Source organism: Lathyrus oleraceus, chromosome 5 (genome assembly GCF_024323335.1).
Source record: "Lathyrus oleraceus cultivar Zhongwan6 chromosome 5, CAAS_Psat_ZW6_1.0, whole genome shotgun sequence".
NCBI lineage: Eukaryota > Viridiplantae > Streptophyta > Magnoliopsida > Fabales > Fabaceae > Lathyrus > Lathyrus oleraceus.
Genome location: NC_066583.1, coordinates 122276899 through 122291712, shown reverse-complemented (window position 1 = coordinate 122291712; position 14814 = coordinate 122276899). Strand labels below are relative to the sequence as shown.

Sequence of the window (14814 nt, the reverse complement as noted above, 5' to 3'; positions counted from 1 at the left end):
GCCAAAGCGTCAGCCACTTGATTTTCTACTCTTGGGATGTGATGGAAAGTGATATCGTCGAAGTATTCTATCATCTTCACAACATGAGCGCGATACGGGATCAGCTTCGCATCACGGTCTCCCATTCACCTTTGACCTGATAGATCACTAAGGCTGAATCTCCACACACCTCAAGGATCTTGATGCGGAGATCAATTGCGGCTTCAAGACCAAGGATACAAGCTTCATATTCTGCGACATTATTCGTACAATCAAAGCACAACCTCGCTGTGAAAGGGGTAAAACCACCATTTGGATTCATCAAAACAGCTCCCACACCATGACCACTGTAATTGGAAGAACCATCGAACGCGAGCTTCCATCGAGATCCTGGTTCTAGTCCTTCATCTGGGCCTGGGATCTCACAATCCTTTATCACCATTATATCCTCATCGGGGAAATCAAACTTCAATGACTGATAGTCTTCAACTGGTTGGTGAGCAAGATATTCTGCTAACACACTTCCCTTAATTGCCTTCTGGGTTACGTACTGGATGTCATACTTTGACAAAAGCATCTGCCAACGGGCAAGTCTTCCCGTTAAGGCAGGTTTCTCAAAGATATACTTTATTGGATCCATCTTCGAGATCAACAAAGTAGTATGGCAAATCATGTACTGCCTCAAACGACGAGCGGCCCATGCTAGCGCACAACAAGTTTTCTCCAAAAGTGAATATCGACTTTCACAATCGGTAAACTTTTTACTCAGATAGTAAATAGCATGTTCTTTCCGACCAGTCTCGTCATGCTGCCCCAACACGCATCCTATTGATCCTTCAAGCACAGTCATATACATGATTAATGGCTTTCCCAGGACAGGTGGAATCAAAATAGGAGGCTCTTGCAAGTATTGACGGATCTTCTCAAAAGCATTTTGACAATCAGAATTCCATTCAACAACTTGGTCTTTTCGAAGCAATTTGAAGATAGGCTCACACGTGGCTGTCATGTGTGAGATAAACCTTGAGATGTAATTCAAACGTCCAAGGAAACCTCTGACTTCTCGCTCGGTGCGTGATGCAGGCATTTCTTGTATAGCTCGGACCTTGTCAGGGTCTACCTCAATTCCTCGTTGACTAACGATGAAGCCAAGAAACTTCCCCGAACGGACACCAAATGTGCATTTTGCAGGGTTTAATCGTAATCTAAACTTTCTGAGGCGTTCAAACAGCTTCTTCAGATGGCTCATATGATCTTCTTCATTCTGAGATTTAGCGATCATGTCGTCAACATAGACCTCTATCTCCTTGTGCATCATATCATGGAAGAGAGTGATCATAGCTCTTTGGTAAGTTGCCCCAACATTTTTGAGACCGAAAGGCATTACCTTGTAGCAAAACGTGCCCCAAGGGGTAATAAAAGTGGTCTTCTCCATGTCATCTGGAGCCATCTTAATTTGGTTGTATCCCGAAAAACCGTCCATAAAGGAGAAGACAGCAAATCTTGCAGTGTTATCTACCAGAGTGTCAATGTGTGGTAGGGGGAAATCGTCTTTTGGACTAGCTCTGTTCAGATCCCTATAGTCAACGCACATCCTCACCTTTCCATCCTTTTTGGGCACAGGTACAATATTAGCTACCCATTGTGGGTATTTCACCACTGCGAGAAAACCAGCGTCAAATTGTCGTTTGACTTCTTCACGAATTTTCAGAGCCATATCTGGTCTTATTCTTCGGAGTTTCTGTTTTACTGGCGGGCAATCTGGCTGAAGTGGGAGCTTGTGCTCAACGATGTCGGTGTCTAGACCTGGCATATCCTGGTATGACCACGCAAATACATCCACATATTCTTGTAACAACTTGACCAATCTCTCTTTGATACTTGCTTCGAGCGTGGTGCCGATTTTGACTTCTTTCTTCTCTTCCTCTGTGCCAAGGTTGATTGTTTCCACCGGTTCTTCATGTGGCTGAAGGGCTTTGGACTCGTGCTCGAGCAGCCTTGCCAGTTCGTCGGGGATGTAACAATCTTCTTCACCTTCCTCTCCCGCTTGGTAGATAGGGGAGTCAAAGTTATGAGAGGTAGTAAAGTCATTGGATTCAACGGGGTTATCATTTATTCTGCATGTTTGAATGATTGATTTCTTTTAGAAAAGTAAAAATAAAAGATGTATAAATGAAATTTTTTGTTGTTTTTGAAAAGATTGCCATTTTCTTAAGAGAAAGCGAAATAAATGAATTTTAAGAATTTAACAAAATGCCTTTCATTCATTGATAATGATTATTTGAAAATGAAAATGGGCCCTACAACATGATCCATTAGCCTTGGGCAGAGCTAAGGATTTGAAAGGAAAAATACTACAATTATTACTTTGACAAAGGAAAAATTTCGGGGATCTCAACCGCCTTCCAGTTGTTCAAAGTTGTCTCACACCGGTAAACCAAACATGGCTCATCTTCATTTGCGGTGCTATCTTCAATTGCATTGACTTGATCTCCATGGATGAATCCTGTGCTGAGGAATACTTCCTGGATGCTTTGGGTGTTGTCCTTTGTAGGGACTCGGGCTCCTTTCGCAGCGGAAGGCACATATCCCAGACCAAAGCGATCATGCTTCTCACGAATATCAATAAGTTGACCCCAACCTTCAGGGTTTCCTCCTTCGATGCTAGACTTTGCGCTTTTCAGAGAAGCGAAAGATGAACAAGCTTTCCCAACAGGGTTCTTCATTTCCACAAAAGTGGCGTTGGCTATTTCAAGAGCTTGGAAAGAAGTTTCCAAAGCGTCCTCATCAGCCTCGATATATCTGAAGGATGAAAGGTGACTGACCACAAAGTCTTCTTCTCCAGAAATGATGATTAGTTGATTGTCCACCACAAACTTCATTTTTTGATGTAAGGTGGAGGTAACTGCCCCTGCAGCATGAATCCAAGGACGTCCCAGCAAACAGCTATATGCTGGATTAATATCCATGACTTGGAAATTAATCGGGAATACATGAGGGCCAATCAATATGGGCAGTTCCACCTCTCCAATCACGGTTCTCCTGGAACCATCAAAAGCTTTCACTACCAAGGCACTAGGCTTCATAGTTGGTCCTTGATAAGATAACTTGGCGAGTGTTCTCTTTGGCATAACATTCAGAGAAGATCCGGTATCGACCAACACTCTTGCCAAAGCATCATCTTTGCATTTCACCGAGATATGGAGAGCACGGTTGTGATTTTGTCCATCCTCAGGTAATTCTTCTCCACTGAAGCTCAAAGTATTGCAGGCTGTGATATTTGCAACTACTCCATCAAATTGGTCTACTGTTATGCTTTGTGTTACATGAGCTTGAGCAAGCACCTTTAACAAAGCCTCCCTATGGGCTTGGGAGTTCAATAGCAGAGACAGAATAGAGATTTTAGATGGTGTCTGATGCAACTGGTCCACAACCTTGTAGTCACTTTTCTTGATCAACTTCAAGAATTCAACAGCATCTTCGGATTGAACCACTTCAGGTTCTTTAGTGGGAGCTACAACTGTTGATTCCTTGGTCGGCCCTTGAGGAGTCATGTTGAATTCGGGCGTATAGATTCGACCACTACGGGTCATTCTGCTCATTCCTGCAATATTGGTGACGTCTTCACTTACAGCTTCTGTCACCTCAGCGTCTGAACTTCCTTCAACAACCTTATCCACAGCAGTAATCTCATATTTCCAAGGCACGGCCTTGGTGCTCGCATATGGAAAAGGCGTGGGCATACGTATTTCGACAGGCGACGGCTTACTGTTCACCAGGACCACTCCACCACTATAATATGGGATTTCAACTGGTTCAGGTAAATTGAAACAAGGTTCAATCACCAACACTTCCTCGTTCTTCACAACACTTGATATTTGAAGCACTCCTTCATCCATCAAGTTTTGGATATTATCTCGTACCACCTGACATCCTCTTGGGTGTGTGGTACACTCTTCACAGTCGTCATGATCAACATTAACCATGCCAGCTTCCACCAATCGGGCATGGAATGCTGCCAAAGGAGTCTTAACATCCTCCACCTTATCAACCGTAACACCAACAGAAGCGTCTTCAATGGCGTTGACTCCAGGACTTTCATGGGGAGGAAGGGGATTGTTCTTCACATTCGGTCCCATGTCTTTAAAAGACAAGATCTTGCTTTCAATCAGTTCACAAACCCTATGCTTCAGAGCGTAGCAACCCTCTAGGTCATGCCCGGGGGCACCTTCATGAAAAGGACAGTGTGCATTAGGGTTATACCATGGAGGAAGACGATCAGGTGGAGGTCCCAAAGGTCTGGGAACCACCAACCCCTTTTGCAATAGGGAGGGATACAACTCAGTGTACGACATTGGAATTGGATTGAAGGTCGCCCTCTCCCCTTGCCTCCTATTTTGGTTTTGAGCATTTTGCCTTGGCGCTTGAGCTCTCGGCTGTTGATAAACAGGAGTTGCAGGTGCTTGTTGATAAGCTGGAGGAGCCGTAGCACGTTGCTGAACTGGAGCTGGTCGGTAAGCTGGAGGCGCTTGATAAACCTGAGCAGGTTGTTGATTGAATGCAGGCGTCACAGCAGCCACGTATGGTTGCGGAGCATACTGGACGGGATACATGGGTTGCTGATAGGGAATTGGTTGTTGAACATACTGCTGAGGTAGATATTGTTGTGGTCTCCTTCTTGGAGGAGCTCTTCCCTGACCAACAGTCACAGCATTTGTTTCCCCTTCCTTCTTTCTGGGAAACCCTCCAGAGAACTTCTTTTGATTAGCGTTTGAAGTTCCAGCTACAGCCGCCAGTTTTCCATTTCTTACACCATATTCAACGCGAGCTCCTATAGCCACAAGCTCCGAGAATCCCAAGGAAGCACTTCCAACCATCTTCTCATAGAATTGAGGTTGGACTGTGTCGATAAACAGTTCGGCCAATTCCTTCTCGGCTAGAGGTGGTTCGACCTGAGAAGCCAGCTCCCTCCATCTTTGAGCGTATTCCTTGAAGGACTCCTTGTCATGCTGGAACATGCTCTGCAACTGTCTTCTGTCAGGCGCCATGTCCATATTATATTTATAATGTTTTATGAACGTGTCTGATAGGTCTTGGAAACACCTGATCCTGTTCTGATCCAGACTTAGATACCATTTGGAAGGAGCCCCACTCAAACTGTCTTGAAAGCAATGGATCATCAGCTTGTCGTCTTCCACGTGCGCAGCCATTTTTCGATAATACATGATGAGATGGCTCTTTGGACAAGTATGCCCCTTGTATTTGTCGAAGTCCGGAGTTTTGAATTTGGCTGGAATCACCAAACCGGATACAAGGCACATTTCTTTGGCAGCAGATCCAAAAACATGGTCTCCTTCTAGATCTCGGAACTTCTTCTCGAGGAGCTGCATGTTCTCCTTTACTTCTCTGAAATCCTCAAACCTTACTTCGTCACCAGCAACGGTTGAGTCGACAGTCTGATACATGTGGTTTTGATCTTCATAATGAGGAACATGCCTAGCATAGGCGGCTGGTGGAACCACAGTATGGATGACTGGACGTGCGTCAGTGTAAATTGGTAATGGCACGGCTTGTTGGACAGATTGCCCCATTTCGTGCACCACCTCCGCTCGGGGGACGAAGTCATAAGGTAGCCCATACGGGGGAAGGGTTGAGGGTAACGTCCTCTGAGGTGGGACTTCTACTGCTGGGCCCGTGGTCTCTGAAATCACGGTCGCTTGTGGAATCTCGAACCTGAAGGTTAAAGCTTGCAGCATTTCTTGCATCTGGGACATGCCTCCTTTGATTTCGTCTAGTTCAGCTCTAACTCGGGCGCTCTCTTGTTCTTGTTCAGCCATTCTCTGTCTTGCTCTGGCGCGAGTATTATACTGGTGTTGAAAATTCAGCGTGAAACTGGTGGAAGAAAGGGCGGAGTGAGACTCTTTTTTTTTGAAAATGTATGAATGCATGTATGGATGCATTTGTTTGCAAAACTCTTAGTTATCTTTATTATTCATTTCAGCAATGTTAGAATATAAGAACGACACGTAATAATTGAGACCCAAAATGACAACTTCCATTAATCAAAATCAAATTCGAATACAAAAGGATTTAACTTCAAGTACACATGATTCGAATACAAAAAGATTTAAGCACCAACAATTCAAATTCAAGTACAAGTAAACTTAAGTTCTGTCTCAGCTCTTATGATCGTAGCCAGATCTGTGGTGAGCTCATTCATCATTTTCTTGATAAACTTGACGAAATTGAAAACTTGAGGAGGTGTGTTTTCTGGAAACATACACCAATCCGCTTCCTGGAGTTTTTCTGGGAGTTCCAACATATTGAGGTTAACAAACCTAGCTAAGTTGCGGAACTTGCCATTCCATTCAACATAGAGCTCTTGGAGTTTCTGGATGACCTTTTGATCTTCATCTAAGGTTGTTCTAGCCCCTCTATACAACCTCTTCCAGTACACACAATCATTCTTCAGGAGTAAGTAGGCTGTATCACCTTCTTGGCTCTCAAAAACTGCAAACCTCCTAGTAGCTTCTTCCAACTGGTACCTGAGATGGTGACAGTTTCTTTCAGCTTCTTCCTTTTGGAGGATCTCGCGAGACAAATTTTCCTCGCATTTCTTTAGAGCGCCCCTCAAGTCACGAATCTGTGCCTCAAAGTCGAGCTTGATTTCTTTTTTATCCATAAGGGATTTATCCAACAGCCTCCCTAACTCACAGATCCTATACTCGGCTTTCTTTAGCTCTTCCTTCCTGGTTCGGATCACTGATGTGGAACCCAATAGGATATGATCAAGATCATCTTTCTGGTCTTCCAATAGCCGGGCTCTCTTGTTGCTATCCTCAAGTTCTTGGGCTTTTCCCTTACGTTCCTCTTTCAAATTCTGATTTTCCAAGATAACTCAGTTCATCTGAATTCGCAATTCAGTATTCTCCAATTCGAGCTCCTCAACCTTAGTAGCGAGTTTCTCCATGTCCTCAGGGAGTATGGGCTCGGGCTCAGGATTTTTAGGAAAAGCTGGAGCCTTTAAGATAAATGGCAACTGGATTTTCTCAACTCTTTCTTTCACCCATTGCGTGTAAGGTTCTTTGGCAAGAATGTTTCTTTTTCCAAACTCTTTACCCTTTCTTACAACCTTTAACCAAGCCTTTTGTACTGCTCTTACATCAGGATTGCTTGCTTGGATGTCAGAGAGCACAAATGGCTGTAAGTCCTTTGCGTCAGGAGGACCATCCATGGAGTAACCGTGTTGTAATCGAGATAACAAAGGGTTATAGTTGATGCAACCCTTGGTACCCAACAACGGTACATTAGGAAATTCCCCACAGCTGACTATAATGTCTGGGGTTTCCCACTCTCGGATATACCATCTGATGGAACTCGCGGTGAGAGAAGCTAATTTTTTAGGAGACTTAAGTTCTTTTGCCACAAAAGGACCTTCTTCGGGCATGTGTTGCATGAACCAAGTGTAAAGCAACGGAGCACAACACAACAACACTCCACCCCTCTTTTCATGTCGAGCGTGAAGGGCATAGTAAATGTCAGCTAAGAGAAATGGTACTGGATTTCCAGAGAGAAAGACTTCTATGGCCACTTGATCCACAAATTTTTCAATATTTGGGAATAGCACAATCCCATGGATCAATAAAGCCAACACAGCATAGAATGCATTCCAATTTCCACTTTTCTTGAACTTTAGAGCTAAATCCTCCAAAAACATCGCGGCAAAACCTTTGCAACCCCCTTTTTCAACCCAATTGTCTCGAACAGTCGGGACATTGATACTTAGGGCCGAAGCTATCTTCTTTGGGCCCATATTTTCTTCGAGCTTTGGAAACGGATTAAAATCTTTCAACTTGAGACCCACGATCCTCTCAACTTCTTCCAAAGTAGGAGCTAACTGGAAATCAGCGAATGTGAAACAACGCAGATGGGGATCATAATATTGTGCCAGAGAGCCGATAATTCCATAGTCAACTTTCTTATTTAGAAGGCTCAAAATTTTCCCATAGTTTTTTCCAAACTCATCACGTCTGCTGAGAGACAAATCAGAGATCAAACCCTTCAGACTGTCCAACTTAGGTTCCTTGTACTTAAGCGTGAAAGTGTGTCTTATTGAAGTTGTCATTTTCAAGTTCTCAATTCCTGAAACAAATAAGAGACAACTAAGAGCTTGCTTTTTTATGATGTTGATGCAATGAATGAATGTAATGCATTTTTTTGTATAGGTTCAATAGGCTTAAGGCATGGATAAGTCTGATTGCTTTGTATAGAACATGGTTCTCACCAGGTATGGTCTAAGTTTTTTTAAAAGAGTTCCTAGAGTCATGGATCCATTAGACTGTTTGCTACCTGCGGCAACTTACTTGTCGGGCATCAACTCCATCTAAAGAATCTACTCTAAGTGAGGTTCTCGCATCGATCCAACGAGAAATACATCTCGCAGACCCACACTACGCAACCATCTTTCCTAGTTGGGCAAAGAACTAAGGTTCTACAAATGGTTCTCAGAGTCATGGATCCTAAAGAAAATATCGAAGCTTACGGCAACTTACTTGTCGAGCGACAACATCCTCTCAAGAATCTACTCTAAGTAAGGTTCTCGTACCGACCCAACGAGAAATACATCTCGCGGACCCGCACTACTCAACCTCGTCCTATCTTATCTTTTTACTCGAGACTCGGGTAAAAGTCTTTCCCACAAGGTTTGCAATCAGAGTATCCAAGTACCAAACCATAATCGAACCAATACAACAGATTCATATCAATATGACAATAGAGATAGTAAAAACAATAAAGAAAAGTCCATATAGGTAAACAAACAAAGGCACACAAACGACCTAACTAGGCTTGACTCACTTAGGAATCAGCATTCCCCAGCAGAGTCGCCATCTGTCGCACCTCGAAAAAATGGGGATACGACTACAAAGCAAAGCACGATTGCACGCTCGCAATGATGGACTGAACAGAGTCGCCACCGAACTTTATTTATTCCTAAAAAGGAAAGGGGAAATATCGATAAAACCTCTAAAAGAAAGGATAAGATATGGTCATCGCAACCAATATCAGGGTTCGGGAGTCGATTACGCAAGGGGAAGGTATTAGCACCCCTCACGTCCGTTGTACTCAACGGGAACCATTAGGTTAGTTGTGTGTGTTATTGTTAGTTGAAATATTAGGCTTTTCGAATTATTAGGTGGGAAAGAAAGAAAGGATGAGAAGAGAATGTTTTTGGATTTTTGACGAAGGATTAAACCTAAGTTTTTTATTAGTGGGCCTGACAAGATTTACAAATCCTGCTCCTACGTATCTCAAAAGAGAAATCAAGGCTTACGTAGTTCTGGGTAGAAAAATGTTTGTTTGTTGGTCGATTTTTAGCGAAAGCTACTTTGTGTCAAATCGACGAAAACATTGTTGGACTACCCAAAACAGGTGGAGAAACATTGCCTTGCATTGTTTTGAAACAAAGTACCTTTCGTTTGTGAAAAGGTTTAAGAGATCAATCGCACGACGGCGAAAAAAGAGTTTGATTGGTTGGATGTATTTTGAGTGATGGCGAGAACTTGGATGAGCGAGATATACATCTCGAATCCTAGCCTCAGGAGTGCACGGTATACACCATGTTCCATTTCCATCTTATTTGAAAAAGTGTTTAATAAAGATTAGGTGTTTTGGAGTTTGAAAGACGAGCACTTATGACTTGCAAGCTCTTACAGCTTGGGTCTAGTACTCGAGACTACGTCTGGACATTCCACCCAGGCAGTCTGTTTCTTTCCAATATTTTTAAGAAAATGATTCGAATATTTATGAATGTTTTGGAGGGAAGACGAATATTTATGGCTTGCAAGCTCTTACAGCTTAAGCCTAATATTCGGGATTACGACTGGATATTCCCTCCAGGTAATCTTTTTCTTCCAACTTTATTAAGAAGAGGTTTTGAATCTTGGAGTGTGAAAGAGAAGACGAATATTTATGGCTTGCAAGCTCTTACAGCTTGAGCCTAATATTCGGGATTATGACTGGATATTCCCTCCAGGATAATCTTTTTCTTCACGTTTTATTTAGAAAATGATTTGAATATTTGAGTGTTAAAGAGAAGACGAATATTAACGGCTTGCAAGCTCTTATAGCTTGAGCCTAATATTCGGGATTACGACTGGACATTCCATCCAGGTAATCTTTTTCTTCCAACTTTATTAAGAAGAGGTTTAGATATTCATAACTATTTTGGAGAGAAGACGAATATTTATGGCTTACAAGCTCTTACAGCTTGAGCCTAATATTCGGGATTACGACTGGACATTCCATCCAGGTAATCTTTTTCTTCACGTTTTATTTAGAAAATGATTTGAATATTAAATTAAAACAATTAAAGTACCGAGGTTTGAAATTATTGAAAGTTAAGTTGATGTTGCTTAAGAGCTCATTGTAAGAAGGCCCAAGAGTAAGCCATGTGAGGTTGATGGCGATGCTTAAAAGCAATCGACTTACAAGGGTATGGAAATGGGCTCGACATTGAATCGAGAATCAGGTGATATTTATCATTATTATTTTTTGAATGGTTTTTCTTTTCATCAAGGAAAATGAGATGGTTCATCATGATTGTAACATACCTCACACATAAAATCAATAATTCGTACAAATGAATGGACAAGCACAAATATAATAATTCTCATAAATCCCAAAAAAAAAAAATTGCCTAAATAATATTAAAAAGATAAAATAAAAATAAGAATAAATAAAATAAATGATAAGAAAAACATGTTAATTGATTAAATAAGAAGACTATATAATTAATATGAGTTATTAATAATAATAATAATAATAATAATAAAGATTTAATTGTTAAATAAAACTTCATTTAAATTAAATAGAATTTGTTTTTTTTTTTGAAAGAAAAGGAAAAGAAATAATAGAATTTGATAATCACATTCTGCTGGAGGACACGTGGGGAATCAACCCCTCCAATTCCAACGGTCACATGGGGTGACCGAAAAAATGGCCATTAAGGTAGAAGGAAGGAGAAACAAAACGGTAGTCCTCCTTGGACAGTGGGAAAAGTGTCATCATCAATGGCCTTAAAGCCTTGATGAGATCCACATAAAACGCCAACAGACAGCGGAAGCGCTCACTTCCACCTTAAACTCACTCTTTCTCTATTTGAGACATTCGTCTCCTCCCTCACTCAAAACAACAACAAACTCACAGAGAAAAACCTAAACCATTACTCCTAACACAAACCAAACTCAGCGCTACAGACACGCAAAGGCGAACAATCATCACCAAAATCAAAGAAAACTAAACAAACAGGGGTGACCGAGAAAACCGAAGAACAAGAAGGAACAATCACTTACAGAGAAGTGAATCAAGCATGGAAAAAAAACATTACACATACATTGTAATACATTCGGTGGCATCAACATGAATCCAAATATGACATGATAAAGAAGAGAAACAGAACTACCAGCTCGAGATTCTTCAGAGGCAGATGAATAGGTATGTGTTTTCCACTCTTCTTGTTTCTTCAGATCCTATCCTTTCTGGTTTCTTTCTGGTTTTTAGCGTCTCGCCGTCAAAGGAGAGTCTTAGGGTCTTTGGCTAATGCTCTTTTTCGTATCAAAAGTTTTTAGGGTTTTTTGCTTTTGAACAGTAGCCGCTCTCTACTCTCCAAAATTAGGGTTCTCCTTCTTATAGTTGCCAACAAAATGGAGATCAAACCGTTGTCAGAAAACATGAGCTGGACTTCCCAATTCATCCCTCCATCATGGTTTGTCGTCACGCCCTTGCTTCAATGGTATTGGTGGAGCGGGTACGTACGGAAGTTGCTTTTTCCAAACCTGTGTGGTCCCTCCTCCCACTCTTCATCCTACCCTTCACCTTACCCTTTTACTGTGGGTAACAGGTAGAGTTACTATTATAAATTGATAAGCTTGAAAATCTCAAATATTGCAAGGTCCATTTGGTTATGACTTAGTCAGTTTCAGGACGGTTGCATGACTTTGTATCAATTTGACATTATTTGTTGTTGTTTTGGCATGACAATTGCACGACTTTGTTGATTTCACCTGCCACTGCTACGGATTAATGGGCGTTTTCTAACTGGCTTGTTTGGAGACGAAGTGCTGCAGTATTGGCGTTGTCGGGCTATTCAAATGCAGACTGGTTTAGGAACCTCATGGCACAACAGATGGTGAGCTTCTTGATCTTTTGCTCATGCCTTTCCGGTGTGTTACGGAGTTGGTGAACTTATGTAGAAATATTGTAATTGATGTTATGCAGGATTTTGAGTCGTGACATGTTCTTGTGAGCTACATCCTTAGAAACTTGTACCGTGCAACCAGTCCCTTGATGCAGATACATCAGCCACATTAACTTTTTCAGAGTCTACTCTTTGTTCTACAGAAGAATCAATATTTGTTGGCTAGCTGCCGTGATCACCAGCAGTTGTTGAGGACAAATTAGACAAAAGATGCAAAGATAATAGTAGCTTGCTCAGCAGGGGGAACAATGAAACCGAAACCAAATCTGCCAGAAGGTCAACTATCTACTCCTTCTTTCATCTTCTCCCTTCTCTCTGGTTTTCGGTTTTGTTCACATATGCTGTAAGAATAATATATGGTCCAAAACAGGTTGGCAACAAATCATTCTGTTTTCGTATTGGGATTTTCTTGAAGTAATCTCTGCTGAAGTCTTCAGGTACTTGTGGTATTTATAGCATCTCTCGTTGAAAGAACCCAACATCCCTGAGTTGGAAATTGGCCTGTTAGAATTATATTTTGTGACAAATCAAATTGAACCTGCATATGTTCTCGTCCTCTGTGGTGGTAATGGTCTGTTGTCATGATTGTTGAAAGGAACATTGGGAGCTACTTCTAACTTGTTGGTTATTGGAGAAGCAAACATGGTTAGAACCTCTGCTCATCCTTGATCTATCACCTTGATTCCCCTTTGAACCATAATAGCTACTTGTATTGTTTGGACAATTTCAGTTGAGTAGAAACAAAAAAACAAGCGGTTTGGGATGAACACTGGTAAGGTCCTCCTTTCTAAATTGTTTGACATTGGAAGATTTGAGGTTTAAAAGTTGTCATCCAAGTTTGTTATTTCTATTGTTTTTTTCTGTTTCAGTTGTCAGGTGTTTCCAAGAGCTAGTGGGGATGAAGAAGTCTCAGCAGAATTTGCAATGAACATTACTTTCAATCCGAAAGAATACAAAAGTCTTTACCTGCTGATTTTCCTGGTGCAACAACACTTGCTGACTATCTTGTTAAGAAGGTAAGCCACATTAATTTAGACTTCTCTCAATAAGCATCCCATCCACCTAGGTACTGTAAGTTTCCTGGAGAATACTTCTTCAATGTATCAATTGCAGGATACTGTCTTTAGATTGGTTCTTCTTGTTGTGACCATAACTTGAATTTCCAAATGCTTTCCAAAAATCATTATCCTGATCAATTTTTCGTGCAGGAATGCAAACTGCAACTGTTGTTATGTAGGATAGATTTACATCTTCGGTTGGTTCTTTGCAGGTCACGTACGCATGGAAAGAATTAGCATAAAGGCTCTCACTTGCAGTGTAAAGTTCGCTTTTATGAATTCATGCTTCATTATCGATCTCAGGTGGCGCAGTAGCAGAAATACTCCAACATGAACTTCGGGCTGCGGCGGCTGGAAGCATTGCAGAATTGGCATGGCTTTGAGATGGAGAGAATAGCATTTGGAGGAGGTTCTACATTGTGATTAGCATATAGTTTGCCAGCTTTTCTTTTATCATCATGTAAAACAACAACTTTATATAATCCTGTCATACTTACATACAAGTCAATCCATTTTTGATAGGCTTATGGTTAGAATCCTTTTGACCAATTCAGAAACACCCAAGTTTTCATTGTGATTTGGTTTTGATTGACTTATTTGCTTTAAACACTTAAAAGTCATAAGCTTTGAACCATTCTTCAATTTTCTTTTTCTACAACCAAAGCGTAAGGAACGGCCAACAAGCGTGAACCATGGCATGTGCTGTTATACCGTTCCTGTGCAGTATCAGCATCTGGACGATGAAATCCAGGAAGACCAGAATAGATTACAGTGGGCTTAGGCCTGCAAAGTTCATCTTGACGAGTCACATGTCTTGAGTTTATATTGGGGACTGACTGCAAATCATCATTAGACAAAACTTGATTGTTGTTTGCTGCTATTGGTCGGTGGTGTTCTTGTTGAGTTGAATGCAGTGATCATGTGCCTAAAGATACTGATTCTATATGCAAGCCCCAACGTGACAAGTTTCAATTGGAGCTTTTCACTACCAGGGTTTCCTAAATACTCACATCCATCTTTAGCTTCAATGGAGAAGAAGCCACAATCTTTTGGCATTTCACCATCATGATCAATACCTCTGTCAGCACATATGAACTCATCTGCATTATTTTCTTGACAGATTGAATTCAACGATTCCTTCTCCAGGGATGCTGATTTTTTTTACTATCCATCATACATGAACCTTCTTTGGTATGGGAAATCTCTTCTTCACAAGAAGCTGAGGTAAAAACCTTTTGGTGATTTTTGTTATCCGCACATCCAGATACATCATTTAATACCGCAAGGGTTCCAAAGTTTTCTTTTTCATGACTAATTTGCATGCAAGGATTCCATCTCCAGAGATGCTGGCTTCTTATTATGCATCAGACTTGAACCTTCCTTGGCATGAGAACTCTCTTCTTTGCAAGAAGCTGAGGACACAACATTTTGAAATTCAGATTCTTCTCCCTCTTTGCTACAGATAAATTCTGTAGCATGACTACTATCCTTGCCTTCAGAATGTTTTGGATCAATGACATT

The 14814-nt window shown here is 41.3% G+C and overlaps 1 long non-coding RNA gene across 1 annotated transcript in view; it reads left to right on the top strand.

The window, feature by feature from the left end:
- The window catches only part of LOC127085233 (uncharacterized), a 48211-nt gene extending 35489 nt beyond the window's left edge, over positions 1-12722 (top strand). Inside the window, exon 3 of the long non-coding RNA XR_007789035.1 lies at positions 12606-12722. This is a non-coding gene — a long non-coding RNA (uncharacterized LOC127085233). The remainder of the gene's footprint in view (positions 1-12605) is intronic.
- Positions 12723-14814: the final 2092 nt, after the last annotated feature.